The sequence below is a fragment of the Seriola aureovittata genome, chromosome 13, assembly GCF_021018895.1.
Source record: "Seriola aureovittata isolate HTS-2021-v1 ecotype China chromosome 13, ASM2101889v1, whole genome shotgun sequence".
Taxonomy (NCBI): Eukaryota; Metazoa; Chordata; class Actinopteri; order Carangiformes; family Carangidae; genus Seriola; species Seriola aureovittata.
In genome coordinates, this window is record NC_079376.1 from 26,481,690 (window position 1) to 26,490,354 (window position 8,665).

The following is an 8,665-nucleotide window of genomic DNA, read 5'->3' on the forward strand; positions in this document are numbered from 1 at the left end:
CACACACACACACACACACAAATGCGCACACGCGCGCCACGGGTCCGCCCTCAATTCAGCGCCAGCACGCGCCATTTAAAGGCACACAGGCTGTAAGCGGCGACAGACGCACACGCACGCATGTGGCTATCTGTATGCTTCAGCGCACTGAAGGCTCTTATCAAATAAAAAGAGTGTTCATGATTAAAGCCTCAAGGTCTGACTGTGTAACAGTTGACTTTTATCATAGCGACTAGGTCTCAGTCACACATACTTATTATCTGAGAAATTTCCAAAGGTGACATTGGCAGCAGTGGTCAAAGCTGCAGTTGACTGACGTACACTGCATGCCGTATATCATTTCCCGTTAGACAGTAGCAAAATCAGTTCACTTCACTCCAAAGTCTACACTGGAGGTAGTGTAGTCATTAGGATTCTGACTGTAATCAGCTATAATAATAATGATAATAATGATAATAATACAACAAAAATAATAATAAAAAAAATGTATAGACTGTAGTTTATGGCCCTGAGGCGTCAATGCACTGCAACTTAAGAAAACACATGAAAACAGACTAGACATCTTCCTCAGTCTGACACCACTTGAGCTGCGAATACTCACAACACAAGCAAACACACTTGTTTTTCAATGCTTTTAATTTCAAAAACATTTCAGAGAAAATCTAATCGAAGTAGTGTAACCAGTAAATAGTGTGATACAGTTTGACATGAAATGTCTTGTCAAGAGAGAAAGTAGTGAGAAGAAAGGAAGTGAACAGTCTAAAGACTACAAGTACTACAAGTCTGATATGTCTTCTTCTAGCTTTGAGTTTTTTGTTTCAGGTATCTTACCCAAATATCCATTAAGTCATATTCCAGTCATATGTAATGTAAGGTGACCAAAGTTTTAAAATGGTAAAAATCACTTGGCAAGAACTGAAAACCACGAGAAAGTGAATCAAATTCACATGATCATGTTACCTGTATGATGCCATAACATGTTGAGTATGATTGTGGGGTTTGGGACTTTTGAGTTTGCATTTTCAAAATATCAGATCATGAGATATCAATCAGATTTGCCTTGACAGGACAAATAACTACTCACAGTTCAGTCTCTGGATCACCACTGAGCTCCGTGTTTGTTTGTTTGTTAATTGTTCTTCTTCTATCTTCTGTTTTGTGTTTCATGGCGGTTGATTAACTTTTTTTCTTTTAAATTTTGGGACATCCCCTGGTAACCATGGTAACCCAGTGTTTAACATCACTACACTATGAACTGTGGGTAATTCTCTCAAGAAAAGTCTGCAGAAATGCAGACTTACAGAAAGTGTGTAAAAAGGACTCAGAGTCTGAGTTTATGCAAATGGACATCAGGATTGGGCCACAGAGGGGAGATAATGTGACAGAGGTGCAACACATTAGGGCAGGGCCGACAATCACAGTGGCCACAAACACACAAGGGCAGGAAGTCAATTTTAAGCAAGAGGGAGAGTCAGTGATTTCAAAGTAAAACAGGAAATGCATGAAATAATAATACCATACCTCTCCCAGTCCACATGATACTGACGACCAGACCCCTGCCTGCAGACAGCCAGGAGACACTTAAAGTGATCATCGGACCCCCTACAGTTCGCCTATCAGCCCTGTATCGGATTAGAGGATGCAATCATCTTTCTGCTGCACAGACCTCATACTCACCTGGAGGAGGCAGGCAGCACTGTGAGAGTCAGGTTCTTTGACTTCTCCACTGCTTTTAACACCATACGACCTGCGTTGCTCAGCAATAAGCTTCTGGACATGCAGATGAATGCTCCATTGGTGGCCTGGTTTAACAACTACCTCACAGGCCGCCCCAAATATGTGCAGCTACAGAACATCATGTCAGACACCATTGTAAGCACCACAGGGGCACCACAAGGGACGGTCCTATCTCCCTTCCTTTTCACACTCTACACCTCAGACTTCAGATTCTGTTCACTGTCCTGTCACCTGCAGAAGTTCTCGGACGACTGCCATTGTTGGATGTATCAGCAGGGGTCAGGAGGCCAAGTACAGGACTGTTGTGGACAGGTTTGTGGAGTGGTGTGGACTAAACCACCTCCAACTCAACATCGCAAAGACAAAGGAGTTGGTGGTGGACTTTAGGAAACAAAGGACCTGTCCAGACCCAGTCATCATCAGAGGTGGACATTGTGGATGATTACAAATACCTGGGCATCCACATGGACAACAAACCAAACTGGACTACAAACACGGATGCTGTGTACAGGAAAGGTCAGAATCGCCTGTTCTTTCTCAGGAGACTCCGATCCTGGAACTGGAGTCATTACTGGAGGTGTCGTAGAGGAGGATACTGGGGGAAACAATGCCTCTCACCCTCTGCATGCCACACTGAAGATCCACAAGAGCACCTTCAGTCGTAGACTGAGACCACTGTGGAACTCAACAGAATGCCACAGGAAGGCTTTCCTACCTGTGGACATCAGACTTTATAACTCCTCCCCCTTCTAGATTTATAACATCTGTATCTTTATTCTCAATAATGTCCAACAGTTTTTACACCTCAGTACACTTATTTATATTTATATCTTATATGTATATATTTTTCATATATGTTACTATATTTCACTTATTTTTAACTTTATATTGGTACCGTTGTTTTTGCCACTTTGCCACTCTAGATATTACTGTAATTTGGAGCAACCTGGCACAAGAATTTCCTCTGGGATTAATAAAGTTTTTATCTTATCTTATTTTATCTTAGGTTATCTGACATGGGGTCATGTGAGGTACTGATTTGTAGTAAGTGCATTATCTGCACTAGACTAGATACTAGGTTTTTACCTTGTTTTGTATTAAACCAAATATACACAATCTTTCCCTCACCTGAACCAAGTGCTGCTGAAACATAACTATTGAAACGTGTAATAATGCTGTAGTAACTAAGTGGACATTGCACTGCATGGTTGGATATTTTGAAGGAAAATAAATAAGAACTTAACTGATGGTCAGTGTCAAACTATTACAAATACCTGGGTATTTCTAATATGCTGCTCATCACTGTCCCTGAGACACAGTTACCCAGCCTGATGTACTGTGGTTGTCTTGTCAGGTAATCCACAATCCAGGACATGAGGCAGGGATCCATCCCCATCAATTCCAGCTTGTCTTTAAGAATGGGGGTTGGATGGTGTTAAATGCACTTGAAAAATCAAAGAACACAAGTAATAATGGGACCAATGGAGCATGTAAAGGACGGCATCATCCACTCCAATATGTTCTTTGTAGGGAACTGTAGGGGGTCTAGTGCATGTTCAACCTGTGGCCTCAGAAGGTGAGAAGCAGCAGCTCACGGGTCTTCATGATGTGTGATGTGAGAGCCACCGGTCTGTAGTCATTTATCTCAGCCGGTCGTCCTACTTTAGGTACCGGAACAAGACATGATGGAGTGGATCACTTGAAGCTGGTAACACACAACAGACATGTCACACAAACAGACAGAAGAATAGGCTGTGATAAAAGTGATAAAAGCTATATAGGAATGACAACTGTATCCACAGGAAGGCTGAAAGGAACCAGGACACCCACTCATACAGACATATATCTGCACTTAATTCAAACCTCCACTTGCAACACAAAAGTTGAGTGATGAGGCCCCTCCTACACAGAGCAGGACATCTTGTCAGTGAGTTCCAGAAGGGAAAGTCAGGCCAACAAGTACAAGGACTGAATGATTCCACCATCACTTTAAACCAGAAGAAACTGTCTGCACGTCATATGGAGTCATCACTTATCACACACTCACCACCAAGATCTCTGACAGGACCCCCACTGAGAGGAAGACTGGAGTTTGTATATGACATATTCATGACATCACATATGACATCTATGGTGAACACTATACCATTGAAACAGCATCATCTATTTGTCCCCTGTTCAGAGACACAATATCATCTATAGATCAATTGTCCCCCAAAGCACTGTCACTTACTTTGGCTCTTACAGACAACAAGCCTGTCACTCTGTCTCTGTGTTGTGGAACAGGTATACTGTCGAGGTTGATGGCAAAAATTCTTCCTTTACCCCAGTGTTATTGCTAACTAATAACGATTCTGGTGTAAAGTTGAATGCAACCCAGCATAAAGTATTATTGGCCAGCATTAAAAGCAACAGAAGAATGTAACATTAATCGATGGATTCCACCAAATTAACTTCATGTTGGATAATGGTTATGGTTTTTGCAGGACTTTGTGATTATGTAAATGTCTACTACTAGAATTCACAAAGCCAAAGCTCCAACAATAGAGACATGGAAAGACACTGATTCAGCAATTATGGCATTGCTCACCATATGACTTCCATGGACTGTAACTAGATAGGACAATGCAACTGGTCTAACATTGCCTACTTTGCTATGGTCAGCCAGGCAGTCATCACAGTGATCACTCTCTGTGGCGTTTTGCAACACCTTTAACATTTTCCTTTGATCCATTGTTAGTACAACATTGATCAGTGCAGCTGGAACTGAAAGGTATCTCTCCTCTTCTTTACTCTGTTTTACAAGAATGTATCACATGGCTAGCATCTTAGTTTGTCTAGTAATGCCTTTTCTCCTTGTACACCACACGCATGCACACACACACACACAAACACACACACACACACACCTCCATCTCATCCATACAGATGTCATATCTTGTGTGATTAGCTCATTATTTGCTGTGTCACCATGAGTACGCTGCAGCCTTCCAGTGAGCAGTGCCTCCTGTTATCTTCCAGGCTGATACAGCTGCTACTAGGCTTGTTGCGACATTTCCTTTCGGGGGGCATGATCCTGCGGAAAGGAGCCATTAGAAGATGGTGAACTGTGGCCACACGAATGATGAACATGGTCAGCAGCAATACCCAAATACACTGAGACATTCAGACCATGATTGAAGGCCAAAAGTGAGTCAAGAGAAAGTTCCATTACTTTAACATTCATGCTATCCTCACACAGTCAATACTGCAATCTAGTGATATAACATTACATTTTTGGTTGGGTTGCCAACAAACTCTCATGATGAAATATTATTATCACTGTAAAGAAAATCTGTAATTTAACAGAATTTTATTGTATATTTTACAGATTTTTCCTGTATTTTTAAAATACATGAAAATATTAATAATATTACAAAATTAGACTGTGATTTTACATGTCAAATAAAAATAAAACCATAACATTTCAATTTTTTTAAAAAGAAAATTATGTTTTTTTCACATAAAAATACTGTTAAAATACATCTGCAAATTTATCGTAATTTCACAAGTATTTCTTTGTTATTTAAGAGATTAAACTATTAAATTCAAGTTTAGTACTGTAAAAAGATTATAAAATGAGATAAAATTACTGACAATTAACAGTAAAAGAAATATTTGTTCTGTAATTTTATTGAGACTTGTTTGTTAATTTACAAAAATCTTGTGTAATTACGAAAGTTTTCCCAACAAAAAATGTTGAATAAATGTGTTTTTGTCAATGTATAACATGTATAAGCAGTGGTAAACTGTATAAAAATATAGTTTTATATCATTGACATTTTTCAGATTTTTTCCCCATTATACTTTTAAGGTAAAGTCAATGTTTGGAAAACGGGTTGTAATAAATATATGCATTTTATATTTGAGTACACACCCAGGAAAGAAAGGCGCCTTATTCAAATATTAAAGTTTGAATCTTTGCCGTCCAATCAGAGCATTGCACTCAGCTCCGCCTCCTCGAGCTCCGGGACAGTTATATGTGTGTGAGCTACGCTACACTCTCTGCTCTCCTCCAGAACTTTCTGTCTTCGGCTGCCAGGGAAAGGTGGAATCAAGTTTTACAAGGTAAACATTTTTTATGGGTGGAATTATTTAGATTATGTTGTTTATGTGAAATTATGTAGATTATGTGTTTTCAATTGCTACTAGCTAACGTTGCCAGTGAAGGGCAAATTGATAAGCATTTTAGCTGTGTCCAGATACTTTACCGTTAGGCTAACGTTAGCTCCAAGGTAACTTACAGCTGGTTCTGTCGTTGGTTGTTTGGTTCAAAGAATGTAACGTTATCAGCCGGTCTGTGGACAATCTTTTTTTCTCCAACATTTGTCGGCCACAATTGCTGCAGAGGTTGAAATTTGCCGTGGAAGACAGTGTTATGCTTGCGGCTATTACAGACTCCCGCTTTTTTCTCCTCTTTGAAGTGACATCGCCTGTGAAGTGGCTGTTGAGTGTTTTGAGAAAAACGCGGTGCCTGATTTTGCATGCCACGACATACTGTATTTCAGGCCAAAGTGTCATATTTACCTTAGTTAAGTTATACTGTTCATTTGTTGATGATTATAATGTTATGGCTGTTTGACCAGTGTTAAAAGATGTACTCCTGTTGCATTTGTGGAACATCTGTTCAGTCAGTAAATGCATATGTTGTGCTGTCCAGCAGGCTGAGCCAGATATATCCAGTGGTCCTGAAGTCCTGAAGTTGAGTGGTCCTCAGCTGAATCCTTGACATTATTACTGTTCTAGGTAAGATATACAACTCTAGAAAAAGTAAATGATGATTACATTGTGAATAAATAAATACATTTTTAAAACTTTTTCTTTTTTCACGTGTTAGGACATTGAGCTTGGCCCATTTAAAAGCTACCAAGTTCACCTCAGCATTGTCCTGGTGTTGGTAAATCCATGAGCCTTCGCGTGGATCTGTTTCTGTATTCTGTCGGCACATTTCTGGTGAGTAATTCCATACAAACACAAATTCATACACACTTCCAGTAAATGTTGACTTAAATGTTGTACACAGAACTGCAAAGCACAGTATTCCCGCCTTGAACAGGCTGTGTAAAAAGGGGTTTAACATTAACACTAGTTAGTTGTGTGGATCTGCATTAACCTCGGCGGATCGGGTGGGTTGAGCTCAAAAAATGAACATTTTGATTAATAACAGATGAATGGATGGAATGTTAAAATGAGGAACATAGTAATTCAATTTTCTAAAATTGTGTACATTATGTTTTGTTGACATGCAAATTATATAGGCACTGGGAGTTTATTCGAAAACTAGATTTTATTTGGCTACCTGTTCATCTGACTACTTGTTAGGTTATATTGTGGGGAAGACATTGGTGCTTTCATAAAATGATTACACAATGAGAATTTTGCTAAATAATCATCAGTAATGACTAAGTGTGTAAAGGAAAATAATAGAATAGTCTGGTAAGTTCAGAAAATGACATCACTTTACTGTAATGCAGCCAGAGACAAAAGACAACGCTATAATATCCATAATTCCCAGTCCTAAGCCGACACTACTGGTTTTTATTTTAAGTATTTTGGTGCTGTGAAATACTGTATACCGTTATCGTCAAATATTCAAAAATTATTGTGATATAAATTTTAATAAATATTTCTCATCACAACTTTAGTTTCAATGAAACAACTTTTGATCATATAATAATTGTTATCTCTGCTCTCTCCCTGATGCTGGTGTTAGGTCAATTGCTGCAACTCAGTCCATCCAACCTGGCGAAACCCTTGATGTCCACATACAGTAACATTTGCTGCGCCCTTGCTGCTCCCTTGCATCAACAGCTACAGGACAGGACAGGAGGAGGCAGCACCTTGGAAACATCTTGACTAATAGAGGACACTTTTATGGCAGTGGACTTTTCGAAACCTTGGACTTCTATCTCCCTATGGACTGTAGTAATAAGCCCGGGTATACCTGGGTTATACAACTCACATTGTATAACTCACATTGTATAACCCAAACCGCCTGTTCAACATCAGTAATCTTAACCATCAAGATGATCTGTAAGTATCATACTGAGCACTCATGTATTTTTATAAAAAATCCACTACATCCAACTTTTGCCTTGTATGTATTTTTCGGTGATGTTTTTAGTAGTGTAAGATAGGTCTTTGGGTTTTTACCAAACAGGCTAAGATACTGTTAGTAAAATACTTTTTTAACATGAAAGGTATGTTAAATATACAAGAAATCTATATAAAATGACATGTAAAAACAAAAAATTAACAGTAAATTGTTAAAATTTTAAACCCGAGGTTTTCAACAGTTTTTTTGACATTTTTTGAAAGAATGTTTTTATGTGTGGTATATCATTTTATTACATCAAATATGAATTAATATACAAGTTTTTGTTGTAAAATTATGTAATAAAAACAATTAATAACGGTACCTTTCTGCAATTTTAAGCTTTATTATTTGTATTATAACAATGTTAGACCTTATTTATAGGCAATTTCATTGTTTTTATACAGATAAATGGTCTTTATTAAACATTAAAAAGCCAAAAAAATATGGAAAATCTCATGTAAAATTAAAGCTATAAACTGTATTTTAATTACAGAAAATTACTGTATTTTTATTTTCCATTATATTACAGTATTTTTCTGGCGCCTCAGTTCATTATATTTATATATATATAATAATATTTTTTTTTACAGTGTACAAAGAGCCTCAGCTGAGAGGACCTCTCAAACTACTGTGAAAAACGTATGGAAGAAAAATAAGAATATTTAGAAACTTATGCATTTTTTGAAGCAAGTGCATGTGATTGCTGCAGTCTGCTGCCGTAACTTCTTTTAACTGATGCAAGGGACCTGAACATTAAGAGAAAATATAGGTATAAAAGTATTAGTATTCGTC

General features: G+C 38.2%; 1 long non-coding RNA gene across 1 annotated transcript; it reads left to right on the forward strand.

Annotated features, from left to right (window-relative positions):
* Positions 1-6,303: 6,303 nt before the first annotated feature.
* LOC130180530 (uncharacterized) lies at positions 6,304-8,055 on the forward strand. The gene is made up of 3 exons (XR_008829419.1): positions 6,304-6,522; positions 6,614-6,729; positions 7,490-8,055. It is a non-coding gene; the product is annotated as an uncharacterized LOC130180530 (long non-coding RNA).
* The last annotated feature ends 610 nt before the right edge of the window (positions 8,056-8,665 follow it).